Source organism: Trachypithecus francoisi, unplaced genomic scaffold (assembly GCF_009764315.1).
Source record: "Trachypithecus francoisi isolate TF-2019V2 unplaced genomic scaffold, Tfra_2.0 Lachesis_group15, whole genome shotgun sequence".
Classification (NCBI taxonomy): Eukaryota; Metazoa; Chordata; class Mammalia; order Primates; family Cercopithecidae; genus Trachypithecus; species Trachypithecus francoisi.
In genome coordinates, this window is record NW_022681460.1 from 95,088,796 (window position 1) to 95,112,412 (window position 23,617).

General features: G+C 39.4%; 1 long non-coding RNA gene across 1 annotated transcript; it reads left to right on the forward strand.

Moving 5' to 3' along the window:
• The first annotated feature begins 56 nt into the window (after positions 1-56).
• On the forward strand, positions 57-23,321 carry LOC117098088. Its single transcript, XR_004443169.1, has 3 exons — positions 57-106; positions 12,089-12,093; positions 23,181-23,321. It is a non-coding gene; the product is annotated as an uncharacterized LOC117098088 (long non-coding RNA).
• The last annotated feature ends 296 nt before the right edge of the window (positions 23,322-23,617 follow it).

Here is a 23,617-nt window from a genome sequence, read left to right on the forward strand (position 1 = left end):
AGCTGCTCGGAGGCTGAGGCAGGAGAATGGCGTGAACCCGGAGGCGAGCTTGCATGAGCAGAGATCCGGCCACAGCACTCCAGCCTGGGCGACAGAGCGAGACTCCGTCTCAAAAAAAAAAAAAAAAAAAAAAAAAAAAAAAAAAAAAAAAAAAAAAAAAAAAAAAAAAAAGAAAACCATGACACAGAAATACGTGACAAATCCACAAGCTTCAGTAACCAACTCGATCAACTGGAAGAAAGAGTATCAGCGATTGAGGATCAATGAATGAAATGAAGCGAGAAGAGAAACCAAAAGAAAAAAGAAGAAAAAGAAATGAACAAAGCCTGCAAGAAGTATGGGATTATATCAAAGACCAAATCTACGTCTGATTGGGGTGCCTGAAAGTGAGGGGGAAAATGGAACCAAGTTGGAAACACTCTTCAGGATATCATCCAGGAGAACTTCCCCAACCTAGTAGGGCAGACCAACATTCAAATTCAGGAAATACAGAGAACACCACAAAGATACTCCTCCAAAGAGCAACTCCAAGACACATAATTGCCAGATTCACCAAAGTTGAAATGAAGGAAAACCTTAAGGCAGCCAGAGAGAAAGGTCGGTTACCCACAAAGGGAAGCCCATTAGACTAACAGCAGACCTCTCGGCAGAAACTCTACAAGCCAAGAGAGTGGGGGCCAATATTCATTCTTAAAGAAAAGAATTTTAACCCCAATTTCATATCCAGCCAAACTAAGTTTCATAAGTGGAGGAGAAATAAAATCCTTTACAGATAAGCAAATGCTTAGAGATTTTGTCACCACCAGGCCTGCCTTACAAGAGACCCTGAAGGAAGCCCTAAACATGGAAAGGAACAACCGGTACCAGCCATTGCAAAAACACGCCAATTGTAAAGACCATTGAGGCTAGGAAGAAACTGCATCAACTAATGAGCAAAAAACCAGTTAATATCATAATGGCAGGATCAAGTTCACACATAACAATATTAACCTTAATGTAAATGGACTAAATGCTCCAATTAAAAGACACAGACTGGCAAACTGGATAAAGAGTCAAGACCCATCAGTCTGCTGTATTCAGAAGACCCATCTCACATGCAGAGACATACATAGGCTCAAAATAAAGGGATGGAGGAAGATCTACCAAGCAAATGGAGAACAAAAAAAAGCAGGGGTTGCAATCCTAGTCTCTGATAAAACAGACTTTAAGCCATCAAAGATCAAAAGAGACAAAGAAGGCCATTACATAATGGTAAAGGGATCAATTCAACAGGAAGAGCTAACTCTCCTAAATATATATGCACCCAATACAGGAGCACCCAGATTCATAAGCAAGTCCTTAGAGACTCACAAAGAGACTTAGACTCCCATACAATAATAATGGGAGACTTCAACACTCCACTGTCAACATTAGACAGATCAACGAGACAGAAAGTTAACAAGGATATCCAGGAATTGAACTCATCTCTGCACCAAGCGGACCTAATAGACATCTATAGAACTATCCACCCCAAATCAACAGAATATACATTCTTCTCAGTGCCACATCGCACTTATTCCAAAATTGACCACATAATTGGAAGTAAAGCACTCCTCAGCAAATGTAAAAGAACAGAAATTATAACAAACTCTCTCTCAGACCACAGTGCAATCAAACTAGAACTCAGGATTCAGAAACTCAATCAAAACTGCTCAACTACATGGAAACTGAACAACCTGCTCCTGAATGACTACTGGGTACATAACGAAATGAAAGCAGAAATAAAGATGTTCTTTGAAACCAATGAGAACAAAGATACAACATACCAGAATCTCTGGGCCACATTTAAAGCAGTGTGTAGAGGGAAATTTATAGCACTAAATGCCCACAAGAGAAAGCTGAAAAGATCTAAAATTGACATTCTAACATCACAATTAAAATAACTGGAGAAGCACGAGGAAACACATTCAAAAGTTAGCAGAAGGCAAGAAATAACTAAGATCAGAGCAGAACTGAAGGAGATAGAGACACAAAAAACCCTCCAAAAAATCAATGAATCCAGGAGTTGGTTTTTTGAAAAGATCAACAAAATTGACAGACCGCTAGCTAGACTAATAAAGAAGAAAAGAGAGAAGAATCAAATAGACGCAATAAAAAATGATAAAGGGGATATCACCACTGACCCCACAGAAATACAAACTACCATCAGAGAATACTATAAACACCTCTACACGAATCAACTAGAAAATCTAGAAGAAATGGATAATTTCCTGGACACTTACACTCTTCCAAGACTAAACCAGGAAGAAGTTGAATCCCTGAATAGACCAATAGCAGGCTCTGAAATTGAGGCAATAATTAATAGCCTACCAACCAAAAAAAGTCCAGGACCAGATGGATTCACAGCTGAATTCTACCAGAGGTACAAAGAGGAGCTGGTACCATTCCTTCTGAAACTCTTCCAATCAATTCAAAAAGAGGGAATCCTCCCTAACTCATTTTATGAGGCCAACATCATCCTGATACCAAAGCCTGGCAGAGACACAACAAAAAAAGAAAGTTTTAGACCAATATCCCTGATGAACATCGATGCAAAAATCCTCAATAAAATACTGGCAAACCGGATTCAGCAGCACATCAAAAAGCTTATCCACCATGATCAAGTGGGCTTCATCCCTGGGATGCAAGGCTGGTTCAACATTCGCAAATCAATAAACATAACCAGCATATAAACAGAACCAAAGACAAGAACCACATGATTATCTCAATAGATGCAGAAAAGGCTTTTGACAAAATTCAACAGCCCTTCATGCTAAAAACGCTCAATAAATTCGGTATTGATGGAACATACCTCAAAATAATAAGAGCTATTTATGACAAACCCACAGCCAATATCATAATAAATGGGCAAAAACTGGAAAAGTTCCCTTTGAAAACTGGCCCAAGACAGGGATGCCCTCTCTCACCACTCCTATTCAACATAGTGTTGGAAGTTCTGGCTAGGGCAATCAGGCAAGCGAAAGAAATCAAGGGTATCCAGTTAGGAAAAGAAGAAGTCAAATTGTCCCTGTTTGCAGATGACATGATTGTATATTTAGAAAACCCTATTGTCTCAGCACAAAATCTCCTGAAGCTGATAAGCAACTTCAGCAAAGTCTCAGGATACAAAATCAATGTGCAAAAATCACAAGCATTCTTATACACCAGTAACAGACAAACATAGAGCCAAATCATGAATGAACTTCCATTCACAATTGCTTCAAAGAGAATCAAATACCTAGGAATCCAACTTACAAGGGATGTAAAGGACCTCTTCAAGGAGAACTACAAACCACTGCTCAGTGAAATAAAAGAGGACACAAACAAATGGAAGAACATACCACGCTCATGGATAGGAAGAATCAATATCGTGAAAATGGCCATACTGCCCAAGGTTATTTATAAATTCAACGCCATCCCCATCAAGCTACCAATGAGTTTCTTCACAGAACTGGAAAAAACTGCTTTAAAGTTCATATGGAACCACAAAGGAGCCCGCATTGCCAAGACAATTCTAAGTCAAAAGAACAAAGCTGGAGGCATCACGCTACCTGACTTCAAACTATACTACAAGGCCACAGTAACCAAAACAGCATGGTACTGGTACCACAACAGAGATATAGACCAATGGAACAGAACAGAGTCCTCAGAAATAATACCACACATCTACAGCCATGTGATCTTTGATAAATCTGAGAGAAACAAGAAATGGGGAAAGGACTCCCTATTTAATAAATGGTGCTGGGAAAATTGGCTAACCATAAGTAGAAAGCTGAAACTGGATCCTTTCCTTACTCCTTATACGAAAATTAATTCAAGATGGATTAGAGACTTAAATGTTAAACCTAATACCATAACAACCCTAGAAGAAAACCTAGGTAGTACCATACAGGACATAGGCATGGGCAAGGACTTCATGTCTAAAACACCAAAAGCAATGGCAACAAAAGCCAAAATTGACAAATGGGATTTGATTAAACTAAAGAGCTTCTGCACAGCAAAAGAAACTACCCTCAGAGTGAACAGGCAACCTACAGAATGGGAGAAAATTTTTGCAATCTGCTCATCTAACAAAGGGCTAATATCCAGAATCTACAAAGAACTCAAACAAATTTACAAGAAAAAAACAAACAACCCCATCAAAAAGTGGGGAAAGGATATGAACAGACATTTCTCAAAAGAAGACATCCATACAGCCAACAGACACATGAAAAAATGCTCATCATCACTGGCCATCAGAGAAATGCAAATCAAAACCACAATGAGATACCATCTCACACCAGTTAGAATGGCAATCATTAAAAAGTCAGGCAACAACAGGTGCTGGAGAGGATGTGGAGAAATAGGAACACTTTTACACTGTTGGTGGGATTGTAAACTAGTTCAACCATTATGGAAAACAGTATGGCGATTCCTCAAGGATCTAGAACTAGATGTCCCATATGACCCAGCCATCCCACTACTGGGTATATACCCAAAGGATTATAAATCATGCTGCCATAAAGACACATCCACATGTATGTTTATTGCGGCACTATTCACAATAGCAAAGACTTGGAATCAACCCAAATGTCCATCTGTGACAGACTGGATTAAGAAAATGTGGCACATATACACCATGGAATATTATGCAGCCATCAAAAAGGATGAGTTTGCATCCTTTGTAGGGACATGGATGCAGCTGGAAACCATCATTCTTAGCAAACTATCACAAGAACAGGAAACCAAACACCACATGTTCTCACTCATAGGTGGGAACTGAACAATGAGGTCACTTGGATTTGGGAAGGGGAGCATCACACACCGGGGCGCTATCATGGGGAGGGGGGAGGGGGGAGGGGTTGCATTGGGAGTTATACCTGATATAAATGATGAATTGAGGGGTGCTGACGAGTTGATGGGTGCAGCACACCAGCATGGCACAAGTATACATATGTAACAGACCTACACATTATGCACATGTACCCTAGAACTTAAAGTATAATAAAAAATAATAATAAAATAAAATAAAAAAATTCTTATTTTTTATAAAGAAAAAAAGAAATATGGAAATATATAAAATGAATAACAGTAATTGGTTTTCTTCTTTTGAGGGATAAGTGAAAATAATAAATCTGGAAAACATATTTGAGGGAATAATTGATGAAAACTTCCTGGCCTGCCTAGAGATCTAGATATCCAAATTCAAGAATCTCAGAGGACTCCTGGGAAATTTATTGCAAAAAGATCTTCAGCAAGACATATACTCATCAGCCTATCTAGAGTCAACATGATGGAAAGAATTCTAAGAGCAGTAAGACAAAAGCCTCAAATAATCCATAAAGTAAAACCTATCAGACTAAGAACAGACTTCTCCACAGAAACCTTACAAGCCAGAAGGGATTGGGGTCCTAAATTCAGCCTCCTTAAACAAAACAACTGTCAGTCAAGAATTTTGTTTCCCGTAAAACTAAGCTTCGTAAATGAGAAATAAAGTCATTTTCAGACAAACAAATGCTGAGGGAATTTTTCACTACCAAACCAGCACTAAAAGAAATACTAAAAGAAGTTCTAAACATTAAAACAAAAACTCAATATTCAGCAAAATAGGATGTCTTGAAAGTTTAAAACTCATAGGGCCTATAAAACAGCACAATGAAAAGAAACTAGCTATGTAATAATTAACACAATGAGGAAAACAATACTTCACATTTCAATATTAACATTGAATGTAGGCCGGGCGCGGTGGCTCAAGCCTGTAATCCCAGCACTTTGGGAGGCCGAGACGGGTGGATCACGAGGTCAGGAGATGGAGACCATCCTGGCTAACACGGTGAAACCCCGTCTCTACTAAAAAATACAAAAAACTGGCCGGGCGCGGTGGCTCAAGCCTGTAATCCCAGCACTTGGGAGGCCGAGACGGGCGGATCACGAGGTCAGGAGATCGAGACCATCCTGGCTAACATGGTGAAACCCCGTCTCTACTAAAAAATACAAAAAACTAGCCGGGCGATGTGGCGGGCGCCTGTAGTCCCAGCTACTCGGGAGGCTGAGGCAGGAGAATGGCATAAACCCGGGAGGCGGAGCTTGCAGTGAGCTGAGATCCGGCCACTGCACTCCAGCCGGGGCGGCAGAGCGAGACTCCATCTCAAAAAAAAAAAAAAAAAAAAAATACAAAAAACTAGCCGGGCAAGGTGGCGGGCGCCTGTAGTCCCAGCTACTTGGGAGGCTGAGGCAGGAGAATGGCGTAAACCCGGGCGGCGGAGCTTGCAGTGAGCTGAGATCCGGCCACTGCACTCCAGCCTGGGCGATAGAGAGAGACTCCGTCTCAAAAAAAAAAAAAAAAAAAATTGAATGTAAATGGCCTAAATGTTCCACTTAAAAGATACATAATGGCAGAATGTATTTAAAAAATAACAATCTAAATATCTTATGCCTTTAAGAGACTCACCTAACACAGAGGGATTTATATAAACTCAAAGTAAAAAGGTAGGAAAAGGCATTCCAGGCAAATGGAATCCAAAAGCAAGCAGGAGCAGCTATTCTCATATAAGACCAAACAGATTTCAAAGCAGCAAAAGTTTAAAAAAAGACAAAGATTATTACTACATATGTGATAAAAGGATAAATTCAATAAGCAGATATTATAATCCTAAATATGTATGCATCAAACACAGGAGCTCCTAGATTCATAAAACAATTACTACTACATCTAAGTAATGAGATAGCAAAACGATAATGATAAGAGACTTCAATATACCACTGACAGCACTAGACAAGTCTTTGAGACAGAAAGTCAACAGAGAAACAATAAATGTAAAGGATATACTAGAACTAATGGGCTTAACAGATATTTATAGAACATTCTACTCAAGATCTGCAGAATACACATTCATCTCATCTTCACATGGAACATTCTCCAAGGCTGATCATTTAATAGATCACAAAACAAGTGTGAATAAATTTTTTAAAATGGAAATTATATCAAATATCTTCTCAGGCCACAGCAGAATAAAACTAAAAATCAACTTCACAAAAAACTGTAATGGTCCGATTGGTTCACTTTGCTTACTGCCTAGATAGAGCTGATTTACCAAAAGAGAATTGCAATGGTGAAAGAGTAATTCATGAAGACCTGGCCATATAGGAGACTGGAGTTTTATTGTTACTCAAATCAGTCTCCCTGAGCATTCAGGAATCAGACTTTTTAAAGATAATTTGGTGGGTAGGGGCTTGGGAAGTGGGAAGTGTTGATAGGTCAGGTTGGAGATGGAATCATGTCTTCTGTACCTGGGTGCATTGGCAGAACTGGTTGGGCCAGATTACTGGTCTGGGTGGTGTTGGCTGATCTTGGAGTTCAGGGTCTGCAGAATATCTCAAGCACTGATCTTAGGTTTTACAGTAGTGGTGTTATCCTAGGAGCGGTTTGGAGAGGTTCAGACTCTTGGAGCCAGAGGCTGCGTGACCCCTAAATTATAATTTTTAATCTTGTAGCTAATTTGTTAGTCCTGCAAAGGCAGGCTGGACCCCAGGCAAGAAAGGGTTGTTATCAATTTTGTTTCAGAGTCAAACCATGAACTGAATTCCTTCCCAAAATTAGTTCAGCATATGCCTAGGAATGAACAAGTACAGCTTAATGGTTAGAAACAAGATAGAATCAGTAAGTTCTGATTTATTTCCCTGTCATAATTTCCTCAGTTTAATTTTGCAAAGCAGTTTCAGAACACTCAAAACTATACAAATACATGGAAATTAAATAATCTTCTTCTGAATGATATCCGGTTTACAATGAAGTCAAGATAAAACTTAAAAATTCTTTGAATTGAATGATAATAGTGCAATAAGTTATCAAAACCTCTGGAATACAGTAAATGCAGTGCTAAGATGGAAGTTTATAGCACTAAATGCCTACATCAAAAAGTCTGAAAAAGCACAATTGACAATCTAATGTCATACCTCAAGAAACTGAAGAAACAAGAACAAAATAAACCTAAAGCTAGAAGAAGAAAAGAAACAACAAATATCAGAGCAGAACTAAATACAATTCAAACACAAAAATATAAAAAAGAAACAAAAAGATCATTGTTTGAAAAAATAAACAAAATTGATAGCTAGACTCCTCAAGAAGAGATAATTCATCACAGGAAACAGAATTAAAAACATCACATAAACACAATTAAAAACAAAACTACATGACCATCACAGTAGATTCAGAAAAATCAATGAAATCCAGCATTATGATAAAAACTCTGAATAAACTAGGCAGAGAAGAAACCTACCTCAAATTAATAAAAGCCATAGATGAAAAACCCACACGGAATGGGGAAAAATTGAAAGCATTCCCCCTGAGAACAGGAACAAGACAAGGATGACCACTTTCACCTCTCCTATTCTACATAGTTCTGGAAGTACTAGCCAGAACAATCAGTCAAGAGAAAGAAATCAAGGCCATCCAAATTGGAAAAGAGGAAGTCAAACTATTGTTGTTTGCAGGTAATATGACTGAATACCTAGAAAATCCTAAGACTCCTCCAAAGATACTTAGGTTTGATAAATGAATTGAGTAGTCCCAGGTTACAAAATCAATGTACACAACAGTAGCACACCAAAAATGACCAAGCTGAGAATAAAATCAAGAATTCAATCCCTTTAGAAACAGCTGTCAAAAAAATAATAAAAAACAAAATAAAATAAAAAAGCAACCCAGGAATATACCTTAACCAAAGGAGTGAAAGATCACTACAAGGAGAACTACAAAACACTGGAAAGAAGTCATAGCTGACACAAAGAAATGGAAATGCATCCCATATTTATGGATTGGATGAATTGATATTGTGATAATGACCATGCAGGCCAAAGCAATCTACAGATTCAATGCAATTCCCATCAAAAACCTAACAGCATTTTTCAAAGAATTAGAAAAAAAAAAAAAAGCCTAAAATTAATATATAACCAAAAAAGAGGCCGAATAGCCAAAGCAATCCTAAGCAAAAGAACAAACTTAGAGACATCACATTACTGGTCTCCAAATTGTACCACACGACTACAGTTACCAAAACAGCATTGCAATGGTAGAAATGTAGGCATATAGGCTAGTGACACAGAACAGAGAACCCAGAAATAAAGCCAAATGTGTACAGCCAAGTGATATGTCAAAGCATACAAAAACACAAATTGGTAAAGGAATACTTTATTTAATAAATGGTGCTGGGAAAACTGACAAACCACATGTAGAAGAATGAAAGTGAATTCCTAACTCTCACCATATACAAAAGTAAGCTCAAGATGGATCAAACACTTGAGACCTGAAACCATAAAAATTCTAGAACACAGTGTTGCAAAAACTCTTCTGCACATTGGCCTAGGCAAAGAATTTTCTTGTATTATAAAGCAAATACAAGAAAAACAAAAAAATAAATGGGACCTAATTAAACCAAAAAGCTTCTGCACAGCAAAAGAAATAACATAGTAAACAAACAATCAACAGAACAGGAGAAAATATTCGCAAACTATGTATCCAACAAAGGCCTATATCCATAAACTATAAGGAAATCAAACAAATCACCAAGAAAAAAAAAACCAAACAATTATATTAAAAAGTAAGCAAAGAAAACATGAATAGAAATTTTGCAAAAGAAGATACACAAACAGCCAACAGCCATCAAACATACGAAAAAAAGCTTAACATCACTAATCATCAGGGAAATGCAAATTAAAACCACAATGAGCACCTTACTCCTGCGAGAATAGCCATTATTGAAAAGTCAAAAAACAATAGATGTTGGGGTGGATGTAGGGAAAGAGGAATGCTTGTGTACTGCTGATGGAAATGTAAATTAGTACAACCCATATGGAGGACAGTATTGAAATTCCTTAAAGAGCTAAAAGTAGACTACCATTCAATCCAGCAATCCCACTACTGGGTATATATCCCAATGAAAACAAGTCATTATATGAAAAGGACCCTTGCACACATATGTTTATAGCAGCACAATTCACAATTGCAAAGATGTGGAATCAACCCAAGTACCAATCGACTAATGAGTAAAGAAATTTCTCCTCTCGTCTAAAGCCTCCCTTCATCTTACAGATAATATATTTATGCTTAATAAAAAAATAAAGAAAATAGAAGCTATCAAAAGAGGGCTCTTTGCCTTGCCACTACCAAATTGAGAGTTGTATTAGCATCTTCCTTGTTGCTGTTCTTACCCTGTTATGGTGAAAAAGGTGCCCTCCTTCTATGATATCAAAGTGCTCACTTGTGTTTCAGAACCCTTCACCTTTCTTACCTTTTCCTAGATTTCCTTCAGTAGTTGTTCCTCCTTTCAACAGTTTTATCACTTTTTTCCCCTGTATTGGTTATTTTCATTAATCCCGAAAACACGTGCTAGTACTTTCCATCTTAAAAAGAAAAGTAAATGCAAAATATAGAGAGTTGAAATTAGTATTCCTACCGGGGCCTGCTCCACTTCTATACTTTCCATTCAGAAAGGGAATTGGTAAGCTGATGAGTCTATTCTAGAGAAACTCCCAAATTTTGGCAAAATTGGGAAGGGGGCACCATAAATTCCAGTTTCTTATTGTAGTGGTCTGCCTGTCCTGTGATAATGTGTAAGTTCCATACAAATTAAAGGAAATATTTGGTAGTTTTTTTATTTACATGAGGCAGACAGAAGCATCAGTCTCAGTGTCCATTCTTAATATGAAGCCTATCCTCACGTCATGGGCTATACTAGAACGCTCACAGCAGGGTCTTTATGGGCTGTTCCCTGGTATACCCAACTGTGACTCATACCAGGTCTGACAGGTAAAGTGGAAGTACCTAGCTTTTTCAGGCAGAGTGAGTCTAGTGAAACTATTTCTCTGAATACTGCTTGTCTTTATTTACTATTTCATATTCATCTCTCTATCGTAAGCAACTGGAGTATGCTAGCACGTAGTAAGAACTCAGCTATATTTTTGGATGAATAAACCCTTCAGAGGAAGATTAGTCATAACGTATTTTATGAAAAAAAAATTGCTCATTAAGGTGTCCTTTTACTGTCTAAAATTAGATATTTTCAAACCTACATAATCTGAAATAGTGAATTATATGATATTTATTTGATAAGAGGACAACATGGAAAATAATAATGAAAATTATCATGGGTAAATATACTACTGTCCCATTGTGCTAAAGAGAAAATATCATAGAACTAAGTAGATAAATATTTTATTTAAGTTAGTACCATTTTTGGATACTGCTCAATGGTCCTTTAATATATCAGTATTTTAAGATAATCTGTTTCTAAGTGTTCAGAATAAAAGTATATCTGACCTTCACAAAAATCACTTTGAAATAAATAAAACAACAATGAAAACTGTTATTATGTGAGTATTATTTTTGGTAACATTTTACTTAAGCTGAGTTATTGTTTTGATTGGTCTTCTAAGTATCCGTCTATATTGAGCCCACTTTTACTTAACATTATTATTCTGTCAGATGATATAAATTATTTACTGAGCTTAATAGTTTTAGTTTTGACAAACAAGAAAACTAAGTGATTTTGGAAAATAAACTAAAACAGGTATGGTTAGTGACTTTACAGCATGAAGACTGAAAATGTAAGAAATGGAACCATTACATTATATAGATTTGAAATAATATTTTTCCTCCTTGGTTCCTTGAATTAAGTAATTATATAAAGAGACTACATTTTATCTAGTAGTGATACATTTGTGGAATTCTAAACAAAAATATAAAACTATTGTTTAATCAGTAGTGTCAATATATTGTCCTTTTAATTCTGATTTAAAGTATTTGTAAGTCCCAACAATGACCATCTATCATCTGCTATGTCAAGTTTCAGCTTCCTTACCCCCATTCCAACTTGAATCATGTTTCTGATGGGTGCTGCTGTTAGCCTACTGTGACTATCACTGCAGTCATCATTGATCAGCAAGGAGTATTTTATCCATGGAAAGCTAATCAGAACCTTAAATTGTAATTATTTAACTTGGTGCCAAAGTGAGCCTAACCATTCTCTTGTAATGAAGCTGGTCAGAAAGAATAATGGCAACATATAGGGGGAAGTAGAGATAAGAATTGAAGATTGAGTCTAGCTTGTCTCAAATTCTTTGGTTCCAGTGTACTTGAACTTTAGCTCTTTCCTTACTACAGTTAATAAACTAGTAAATTCTCCTTTTACCTGTGATGGTTGTTACGAGTTTCTGACATTTGTAACCAAATTATTTCTAACTCTATCTTGATTCTAATCATTTTTGAAGACTGTACATCTGTGTTATAGACTGCATATTTCTGCCTACCCAATTTTCATATGTTGATACTCAAACCTCAAATGGGATAGTATTAGGCATCTCCTTTGATAGGTAACTAGGGTTAGATGAGGCTATCGGGGCAGAGACTCCATGATAGGAATAGCATCCTTAAAAAAAGTGAAAGCAAATAGATCTCTTTCTCTCTCTGATTGTGACGTTACTCTGAGAAGACAGACAATCGTAAACCAGGAAGAAAGCCCTAGCCAGACACTGGATCTGCCAGCACCTTGATATAGGATTTCCTAATCTCCAGAACTGTGAGAAATAAGTGTTTGTTGCTTAAGCTACCCAGTCTATGGTATATTGTTACAGCAGCCCAAACTAAGAAAATATCAGTAAAGAGAAGTGTGTTCACATTGGTTAAGTCTTTCTGAGTCCATATCTTGGTTGTTTAATTATTGTCAAGTTACCTATTCTTGAAAGGGAGATATTACTTTGAAGCGATGACTAGCAAAAGTTTTCTCAGGAAGCAACCATGATGATAAACATAGGAGAAAAACACACACACACACAAATGAACAAACAACTGTGAGAAACAATAAGCCCGAGTAACACTTACTATAAAATTTGGCATTCAATAAAACTCTAGATGAAAATTTGACCCCTTTCACAAGTGAAATGAGCAACTGGACCAGTGCTATTGAGAGCTGACAATGTGCTAGCAACCCTCACTCTCAAGTGCCTCCTCAGCCTCCGCATCCACTCTGGCAGCGCTTGAGAAGCCCTTCAGCCCGCCATGGTACCATGGAAGCCCCTCTCTGGGCTGGCCAAGGCAGGAGCTGGCTCCCTCTGCTTGCAGAGAGGTGTGGAGGGAGAGGTGTGGGCGTGAACTAGGGCTGCCCACAGCACTCGCAGGCCAGCGCGAGTTGGCGCTGGAGCGGGCTCCATGGGCCCCTACACTCAGAGTGGCCAGCTGGCACCACCAGCCTAGGGCAGTGAGTGGCTTAACAACCAGGCCAGCAGCTGCAGGGCACTGTGCTTGAGTTCTGGCCAGGCCTCAGCTGCCTCCCCGCAGGGCAAGGCTCGGGACCTGCAGCCCACCATGTCTGAGCCTCACCACCCCAGCCACCCCTGCCTTGGGATCCCGGGTGGCCCAAGCCTCCCCAATAGGCGCCACCCCCTGCTCCATGAAGCCAGGTCCTATTGACCGCCCAAGGGCTGAGGAGTGCAGGTGCGGATGGGGACTGGCTGGCAGCTCTGCCTGCAGCCCCAGTGCAGGACCCACTGGGTGAGGCCAAGGCTCCTGAGTCTGGTGGGGACTTGGGGAACTTTTATGTCTAGCTAAGGGATAGTAAATGCACCAATCAGCACTCTGTGTCTAGCTCAGGGTTTATAAATACACCAATCAGTACTCTGTGTCTAGCTCAAGGATTGTCAACACACCAATGAGTCCTCTGTCAAAACAGACCAATCAGCTCTCTGTAAAATGGACCAATCAGCAGGATGTGGGTGAGGTCAGATGAAGGACTAAAAGCAGGCTGCCAGAGCCAGCCAGGGGTGGCAACCAGCTTGGCTCCCCTTCCATACTGTGGAGGCTTTGTTCTTTCGTTCTTTGCAATAAATCTTGCCACTGCTTACTCTTTGGGTTCATGCTGCCTTTATGAGCTGTAACACTCACCGTAAAGGTCTGTAGCTTCACTCCTGAAGCCAGTGAGACCACGAACCCACTGGGAAGAATGAACAACTCCAGACGCACTATCTTTAAGAACTGTAACACTAAATGCGAGAGTCCACGGCTTTATTCTTGAAGTCAGTGAGACCAAGAACCCACCAATTCCAGACACACTATGAACTTATTGTCAATAGGTTAAATGTAAAAAGTAAATTATGGTTGCAAGAACTTTTTATGGATTTGGGAGCTATGAAAAGTTCAGGTTATATATAAACCCACTGCAGAGAGGGCATAAAAACATAGTGCTAAGGGAGGAGACCACCCTTCATATTGTTCTTATGCCTAATTTCTGCCTCCAAAGAAACAAGAAGTAAAAACTAAAAGGCAGAAATGAAATCCACAGGCAGACAGCCCGGTGCCACATCCTGGGCCTGGTAGTTAAAGATCGACCCCTGACCTAATTGGTCCTGTTATCTATAGATTACAGACATTGTATAGAAATGCACTGTGAAAATTCCTATCTTGTTTTGTTCCGATCTAATTACCGGTGCATGCAGCCCCCCAGTCACTTAGCCCCTGCTTGCACAATCAATCACGACCTTCTCATATGCACCCCTTAGAGTTGTGAGCCCTTAAAATGGACAGGAGTTGCCCACTCGAGGAGCTCGGCACTTGAGACAGGAATCTTGCCAATGTCCCCAGACAAATACACCCCTTCCTTTTTTAACTCGGTGTCTGAGGAGTTTTGTCTGTGGCTTGTCCTGCTACATTTCTTGGTTCCCTGACTGGGAAGCGAGGTGAATGGTGGATGGTCAAGACAGCTCCTTAGGTGGCTTAAGACTGCCCTGTGGAAGATCCCTGCGGGGGACTCCAACCAGCCCGAGAGACGCGGACCCTGAGAGCACTCCCGGGTAAGCATTTGCCCCGGTGGGATGCCTCACTGGAGCAGTGTGTGGCAGGCCCCGTGGAGGATCAATGCAGTGGCTGAACACCGGGAAGAAATGGGCTCTTGGAGTCTGGTAAGACTAGTCTTTGAAACTTGTCCCCTCCATTTGAGTGGAAGCATGGCCTGATCACCCATGGTGTGCCTTTATCAGCACTTTGGTTTTGGTTTTGGTTTTGATTTGGTTTGAATTGCTTGACAGGATCAGTCTTGGGAATTTGTCCACTCCATTTGAGTGGAAGAGTGGCCTGATCACCCACGGCATGCCTTTATCGGCACTTTGGTTTTGGTTTTGACTTGGTTTGAGTTGCTTGACAGGATTGGTCTTGGGAACTTGCCTACTCCATTTGAGTGGAAGTGTGGCCTGGTCACCTATGGTGTGCCTGTACTGGCACTTTGGTTTTTGTTTTTGACTTGACTTGGATTGCTTGATACTTTGGTTTTGGTTTTGACGTGGCTTGGATTTCTGGATACTCTGATTTTGGTTTTGAGTTTGGTTTGGTGCAAACTGCAAAGTGTGTGTGTGCCCTTTTTACCCCTTCTTTGTTTTGTGGTGTGCATGTGGTGTAAGCGTGGTATTTTGTCTTGAAGAAGCATGGGTCAGGCACAAATAAGCCCACCCTACTAGGAACAATGTTGAAAATTTCAAAACAAGGATTTAAGGGAGACTATGGAGTACTATGACACCAGGAAAACTTAAAACTTTGTGTAAGATAGGCTGCCCAGCATTATAGGTAGGTTGGCCATTAGAAGGAAGCCTGGACAGGACCATTGTTTCAAAGGTATGGCACAAGGTAACCTGTAAGCCAGGGAACCCAGACCAGCTGGTTTTAGACCCCCTACCCTGAACAAACACTGGTTGAGAGAACAGCAGCATAAGCGGCTGGCAGAGGCAAGGAAAGACCAGCAGAGAGACAGAAAGGAAAGATACAGAGAGGATAAGAGGCAAAGAGAGAGAGAAAGAGACAGAGAGGAAGAGACAGACAAAGAGGGAGTCAAGGAGGGAGAGAGAGAAAGAGAGAGAGGCAGAGACAGAGAAGAAGAGACAGAGACAAAAGAAAAGTCAAAGAGAGACAGACAAAGTCAAGGAGAGAAAGAAAAAGAGAGAGATACAAGTAGTTTAAAAAAAGTACCCTATTCCTTTAAAATCCAAGGTAAATTTAAAACCCATAATTGATAATTGAAGGTATTCTCCATAACCCTATAACACTCCAATACCACTTTGTTGTTAGTGTAAACAAGGGCATATCCCGAAAACAATGAGGCCTTCATATAAAAAATCCTTAACCCAGTATCCCGCAGATGGCCCAAATGCATTCAGTCTGTAGTGACAACTGCTTTGCTAACAACAAAAAAAGTAGAAAAATAATAATAATAACTTTTAGAGGAAACCTCATTGTGAGCACAACTCATCAGTTCAGAAGTATCCTAAGAAAAAAAAAAAAGAAGGAAAAAAAACCGGGGGGGAGGGAAAATTTATATAAAAAGGGTATTTTATAGTCAATTCTTGTCCTGAAATAAATTAACTGGTTGTTTAAAGAAAGAAATATTTGTAATAAGTCAAAAAGTTGAGGCATGTCGAAGAATTGTCTGTGAAAGTCATGAAAGAGAAAAATGTGTGTTAATAAAAGAATTTATGCAAAAAATGTTGTATAATTTAAGAAGTAACTAGACTACTGAATGTAAAACTATTAAAAAAAAACCAGTTTATGTGCAAGGTGTATAAGAAAGGTAAAATATACCTTTGGTAAAAGGATTATAAGGAGGCATAAGAATGTACATTTTTACCTACATTGGAAAAGGTAAAAAAAATTATTGTTTTGAAGGTTTAAGCAAGTTTTAAAATGTTAATTGTAAAGAAAATTCTGTGTGTAAATATATTCACTAAAGTTAAAAAAGTATCATCAAGTTTTTCTGTGAACTGGACATTAAAGTAAAAGCATAACAGCTTTTCCTTAAAGCACCAACCTGCTCTTTAGCAAAAAGTATAAAAGGTTAAAAAGAGTCTACAAAATCTTACCTTATGGTCAAACATTAAAAATTAGATAAATATGTCTACATAGTTTTATTAAAATTAGGGTTGACATTAATAACACACTAATATACAGATAAAATTTAGCTTATCTGGTATAAAAATCATACGAGAAGCATTGTTAAATGTAAAATGGTTTGTGTCCTCTTTTATTTCACTGAGCAGTGGTTTGGGAGAACATACCATGTTCATGGATAGGAAGAATCAATGTCGTGAAAATGGCCATACTGCCCAAGGTAATTTATAGATTCAATGCCATCCCCATCAAGCTACCAATGAGTTTCTTCACAGAATTGGAAAAAACTGCTTTAAAGTTCATATGGAACCAAAAAAGAGCCCGCATTTCCAAGACAATCCTAAGTCAAAAGAACAAAGCTGGAGGCATCACGATACCAGACTTCAAACTATACTACAAGGCTACAGTAACCAAAACAGCATGGTACTGGTACCAAAACAGAGATATAGACCAATGGAACCGAAGAGAGTCCTCAGAAATAATACCACACATCTACAGCCATCTGATCTTTGATAAACCTGAGAAAAACAAGAAATGGGGAAAGGATTCCCTATTTAATAAATGATGCTGGGAAAACTGGCTAGCCATAAGTAGAAAGCTGAAACTGGATCCTTTCCTTACTCCTTATATGAAAATTAATTCAAGATGGATTAGAGACTTAAATGTTAGACCTAATACCATAAAAACCCTAGAAGAAAATCTAGGTAGTACCATTCAGGACATAGGCATGGGCAAGGACTTCATGTCTAAAACACCAAAAGCAATGGCAACAAAAGCCAAAATTGACAAATGGGATCTAATTAAACTAAAGAGCTTCTGCACAGCAAAAGAAACTACCATCAGAGTGAACAGGCAACCTACAGAATGGGAGAAATTTTTGCAATCTACTCATCAGACAAAGGGCTAATATCCAGAACCTACAAAGCACTCAAACAAATTTACAAGAAAAAAACAACCCCATCAAAAAGTGGGCAAAGGATATGAACAGACATTTCTCAAAAGAAGACATTCATACAGCCAACAGACACATGAAAAAATGCTCATCATCACTCGCCATCAGAGAAATGCAAATCAAAACCACAATGAGATACCATCTCACACCAGTTAGAATGGCAATCATTAAAAAGTCAGGCAACAACAGGTGCTGGAGAGGATGTGGAGAAATAGGAACACTTTTACACTGTTGGTGGGATTGTAAACTAGTTCAACCATTATGGAAAACAGTATGGCAATTCCTCAAGGATCTAGAACTAGAATTACCATATGACCCAGCCATCCCATTACTGGGTATATACCCAAAGGATTATAAAGCATGCTGCTATAAAGACACATGCACACATATGTTTATTGCGGCACTATTCACAATAGCAAAGACTTGGAATCAACCCAAATGTCCATCAGTGACAGACTGGATTAAGAAAATGTGGCACATATACACCATGGAATACTATGCAGCCATAAAAAAGGATGAGTTTGTGTCCTTTGTAGGGACATGGATGCAGCTGGAAACCATCATTCTCAGCAAACTATTGTAAGAACAGAAAACCAAACACCGCATGTTCTCACTCATAGGTGGGAACTGAGCAATGAGATCACTTGGACTCGGAAGGGGAACATCACACACCGGGGCCTATCACGGGGAGGCAGGAGGGGGGAGGGAATGCACTGGGAGTTATACCTGATGTAAATGACGAGTTGATGGGTGCTGACGAGTTGATGGGTGAAGCACACCAACATGGCACAAGTATACATATGTAACAAACCTGCACATTGTGCACATGTACCCTAGAACTTAAAGTATAATAAAAAAAAAGTAATAATAAAAAAATAAAAATAAGAAATGTAAAATGGTATTTGGCTTTCTTTGGTTTAAAAACTAATAAAAATTGGTGCTAAAGGAAATTTTTCAGTAAAAAGGCACTAAGGACAATAAAGTCCACTGCCAAGGTCTCCACATTTAAAACAAAAGGTCAGTTTCTTAAAAATTATATACTTGGTTTATCTTCCACTTTCCATTCTTAAAACAAAACAAAACAAAACAAAAACTAAAACTAAAAGTCTTTTAGCACATGTACCACCCCTAGAATTTCCAGTAAACCAGCACCAGCCTGAAGGTCACATTCTCATCAAAGGGTGGAAAGAAGACAAACTCAAACCAGCCTGGGAAGGACCCTACCTTGTGCTGCTAACCACCAAGACTGCTGTTTGTACAGCAAAAAATAAGGATGGACTCATCATATCCAAGTCAAGAAAATGTCACTCCCTCCAGAGTCGTGGGCCATAGTCCCAGGGGAAAACCTTACCAAACTAAAGCTAAGAAAAATTTAATTCTTTTCATCTATTCTATTACTCTTCCTTCTTTCCTCATTCTATTGCTGACCATATGGTTATTAACATAACCAAGTCAATTTTGCCTCAAACTATTGCATTTAATGCTTGCCGTGTTATATCCTGTAAGGACTTGCCAGGTCACAGACAACTTTCTACTTCAGAAAAGTACTTCTATTCCCTCCTGACTCTCCTCATGCTAGGCATTAGTAAACTAGGACCATTTAATCTGGGGAGATTTTGATAAATACTCCAGTGCCAACCAGGAGTGTTGCCCCCGATGTAGAGCTTTCATGCCATAATTGGTCCAACATTCTGTGGACCACTAAAGAGCGAGGATGGACTGCCCTAACTAGTTTTTGTGGTTTCCCTAAAACCATACATTCATTTTACTAGAGGATCATAGACATTAAAGACTTAAACTTTAGCAATTAAGACAGGATATCAAGATGCAAGTACCTGGTTAAAATGGATCAAATATTCCATCTGCACATTAAAAAAAAGCAACTTTTATGTTGTGCACATGGCAGGCCAGAGGCCCAGATTGTCCCCCTTCCACTAAGGTGGTCCTCTAGTTGACCAGGCATAGGCTGCATGGTAGCTCTTTTCCAGGATTCTACAGCCTGGAGTAATAAGTCATGCCACGCTCTCTCTCTGCTATATCCCAAAGTCTGGCACCCTGTGGTTCAGCCTCTGAGGGCCATCCAACTTCTGTCTCCCAACACTAAGTTTACTTTGTGTCTCTCACGACAGAGGTGAAACTTAGCATTCCTTGGAGACCTGAAGGGATGCGATGAGCTTAAAAATTTTCAAGAGCTTATCAATTAGTCAGCCCCTGTTCATCCCTGAGCAGATGTGTGGTGGTATTGTGGTGGACCTTTACTGGGCACTCTGCCGAATAACTGGAGTGGCACTTGTACTTTAGTCCAATTGGCTATCCTTTTCACCCTGGCATTTCATTAACCAGAAGGAAAAAATATAATAAGATATCATAAAGCAAAAGAAGCACCTTATTGGTCTTTTGACTCTCATGTCTATTTAGATGCAATTGGAGTCCCATGAGGAATACCAGATCAATTTAAAGCTGGAAATAAAATAGCTGCAGGATTTAAGTCAATATTTTGGTGGGTGACAGTTAATAAAAATGTAGATTAAATAAACTACATCTATTTACAACCAAAAGCAATGAGCTTTTCATGAATTAAAAGAAAACTCATGTCAGCTCCAGCCCTGAGGCTACCTGACCTGATGAAACTCTTTACACTCTATGTGTCAGAGAAAAAAGTGGCAGTTGGAGTTTTAACCCAGACTGTGGGGCCCTGGCCAAGGCCAGTGGCCTATCTCTCAAAACAACTAGACAGGGTTTCCAAAGACTGACCCCCAGGTCTAAGGGCCCTAGCAGCAACAGCTCGGTTAGCACAATAAACTAACCCTTAGGCAAAACCTGAATATAAAGTCCCCCCATGCTGTGGTAACATTAATAAATACCAAAGGACATCGTTGGTTAACAAATGCTAGATTAACCAAGTACCAAAGCTTGCTCTGTGAAAAATCCCCACATAACCATTGAAGTTTGCAACATCCTCCACATTGTTCCCCTCCACATTGCAAACCCCTCCACATTGTTCCCGATGTCAGAGAGCCCAGTTTAACATAACTGTGTAGAGGTGTTGGACTCAGTTTATTCTAGCATGCCCAACGTCTGAGACCATCCTTAAACATCAGTAGACTGTGAGTGGTATGTGGACGGGAGCAACTTTACCAACCCCTGCAAAGTGACTCTGAAGAAGAAGACAAGCCCTGCTCCAGTCACACCCGGAAGCTGACTGGTCCACACATGGCTGAAGCATGAGGAAACTCATCGTAGGACTCATTTTCTTAAAATTTGGACTTGCACAGTAAGGACTTCAACAGACCTTCCTCAGACTGAGAGCTGTCCCCAATGTATACATCAAGTCACTGAGGTAGGACAAAAGGTTGCTATGGTCCTATTATTTTATGGTTATTATAAGTGTACTGGAACTCTAAAAAGAATTTGTTTGTATAATATTATTCTATACAAGGTATGTAGCCCAGGAAATGATCAACCTGATGTGTGTTATGACCCATCTGAGCCTTCCATGACCACAGTTTTTAAAACAAGATTAAGAACTGAAGACTGGTAGGGGCTCATAAACAATATGAGCAATTAACCAAAATAGAAAAAGAAGGGTGTGCCCAAACAAGTCACCTTAAAATTTGATGCCTGTGCTGTCATTAATAGTAATAAGTTAGGAATAAGGTGTAGTTCTCTTAATTAGAAAAGAGGCTATATGGCAGAAAAGAAGTACATCTGTCATAAATTAGGACTGTGTGGAAATAAATGGGGATACTGGTCTTGTGTTATTTGGGCCACTTGGATAAAAAATAAAAAGGATCCAGTCCACTTTCAGAAAGGAAAAAATGGCCCTTCCTATACTAAGGGACAATGTAACCCCTTAGAGCTAGTAATAACCAATCCCCTTGATCCTTGCTGGAGAAAAGGGGAGCGTGTGACCTAAGGAATTGATGGGGCTGGACTGGATCCTCAAATAAGTATCTTGGTTCAAGGAGAAGTTTACAAACGCTCTCCTGAACCAGTGTTTCAAACTTTCTATGATGAACTAAATGTACCAGTACCAGAAATTCCAGGAAAAACAAGAAATTTGTTTTTGCAATTAGCCAAGCATGTAGCCCAGTCTCTCAATGTCACTTCATGTTATGTATGTGAAGGAACTATAATAAAAAATCAATGGCCATGGGAAACCCGAGAATTAGTACCTACAGACCCAGTTCCTGATGAATTCCTGGCTCAAAAGAATCACTCTGATAATTTCTGGGTCCTAAAAGCCTCAATTATTGGACAGTATTATATAGCTAGAGAAGGAAAAGAATTCACTCACCCCGTAGGACGACTTAGTTGTCTGAGACAGAAACTGTACAATGGTACCACAAAAACAGTCACTTGGTGGAGTTCAAATCACACGGAGAGAAATCCACTTAGTAAATTCCCAAAGTTGCAAGCCATGTGGACCCACCCAGAGTCCCACCAGGACTGGACAGCCCCCACTGGATTATACTGGATATGTGGGCATAGAGCTTATGCTAAATTACCTGACCAGTGGGCAGTTAGTTGTGTTATTGGCACTATTAAACCATCTTTCTTCCTACTGCCCATAAAAACAGGTGAACTCCTGGGCTTCCCCGTCTATGCTTCCCATGAAAAGAGAAGCATAGCTATAAGAAATTGAAAAAATAATGATAAATGGCCCCCTGAGAGAATCATACAATATTATAGGCCTGCTACTTAGGCACAAGATGGCTCATGGGGACACCGGACTCCCATTTACATGAGCAACCGAATCATACTGTTACAAGCTGTCTTAAAAATAATCACTAATAAAACCAGCAGAGCCTTGACTACTCTGGCCTGGCAAGAAACTCAGATGAGAAATGCAACCTATCAAAATAGATTAGCTTTCAACTACTTGCTAACAGCTGAAGGAGAGGTCTGTAAGAAATTTAACTTTACTAATTGTTGCCTCTACATAGATAATCAAGGGCAAGTAGTTGAAGACAAAGAGATATGACAAAACTGGCACACGTGCCTCTGCAAATGTGGCATGGATTTAATCCTGGGGCCATGTTTGGAAAATGGTTCCCAGCACTAGGAGAATTTAAAACTCTTGTAATAAGAGTTAGTAATAGGAACCTGCTTACTGCTCCCTTGTTTGCTCTCTGTACTTCTTCAAATGATAAAAAGCTTCATTGCTACCTTAGTTTGCCAAAATGCTTCAGCACAAGTGTACTATATGAATCACTATCGATTTGTTTTGCAAGAAGACATGGGTAGTGAAAATGAAAGTGAGAACTCCCACTAATAAAATGAGTGAGAGTCTCAAAGGGAGGGGAATAGGGGAGGAGACCACCCTTCATGTCATCTTATGCCCAATTTCTGCCTCTAAAGAAAGAAGAAGTAAAAACTAAAAGGCAGAAATGAAATCCACAGGCAGACAGTCTGGTGCCATACCCTGGGCCTGGTAGTTAAAGATCGACCCCTGACCTAATTGGTTCTGTCATCTATAGATTACACACATTGTATAGAAATACATTGTGAAAATCTCTATCTTGTTTTGTTCCAATCTAATTACCGGTGCATGCAGCCCCCAGTCACGTAACCCCTGCTTGCTCAGTCAATCACGACCCTCTCACACGCACCCCCTTAGAGTTGTAAGCCCTTAAAAGGGACAGGAATTGCCCACTCAGGGAGCTCAGCACTTGAGAGAGGAGTCTTGCTGATGCCACCAGCCGAATAAACCCCTTCCTTTTTTAACTCGGTGTCTGAGGAGTTTT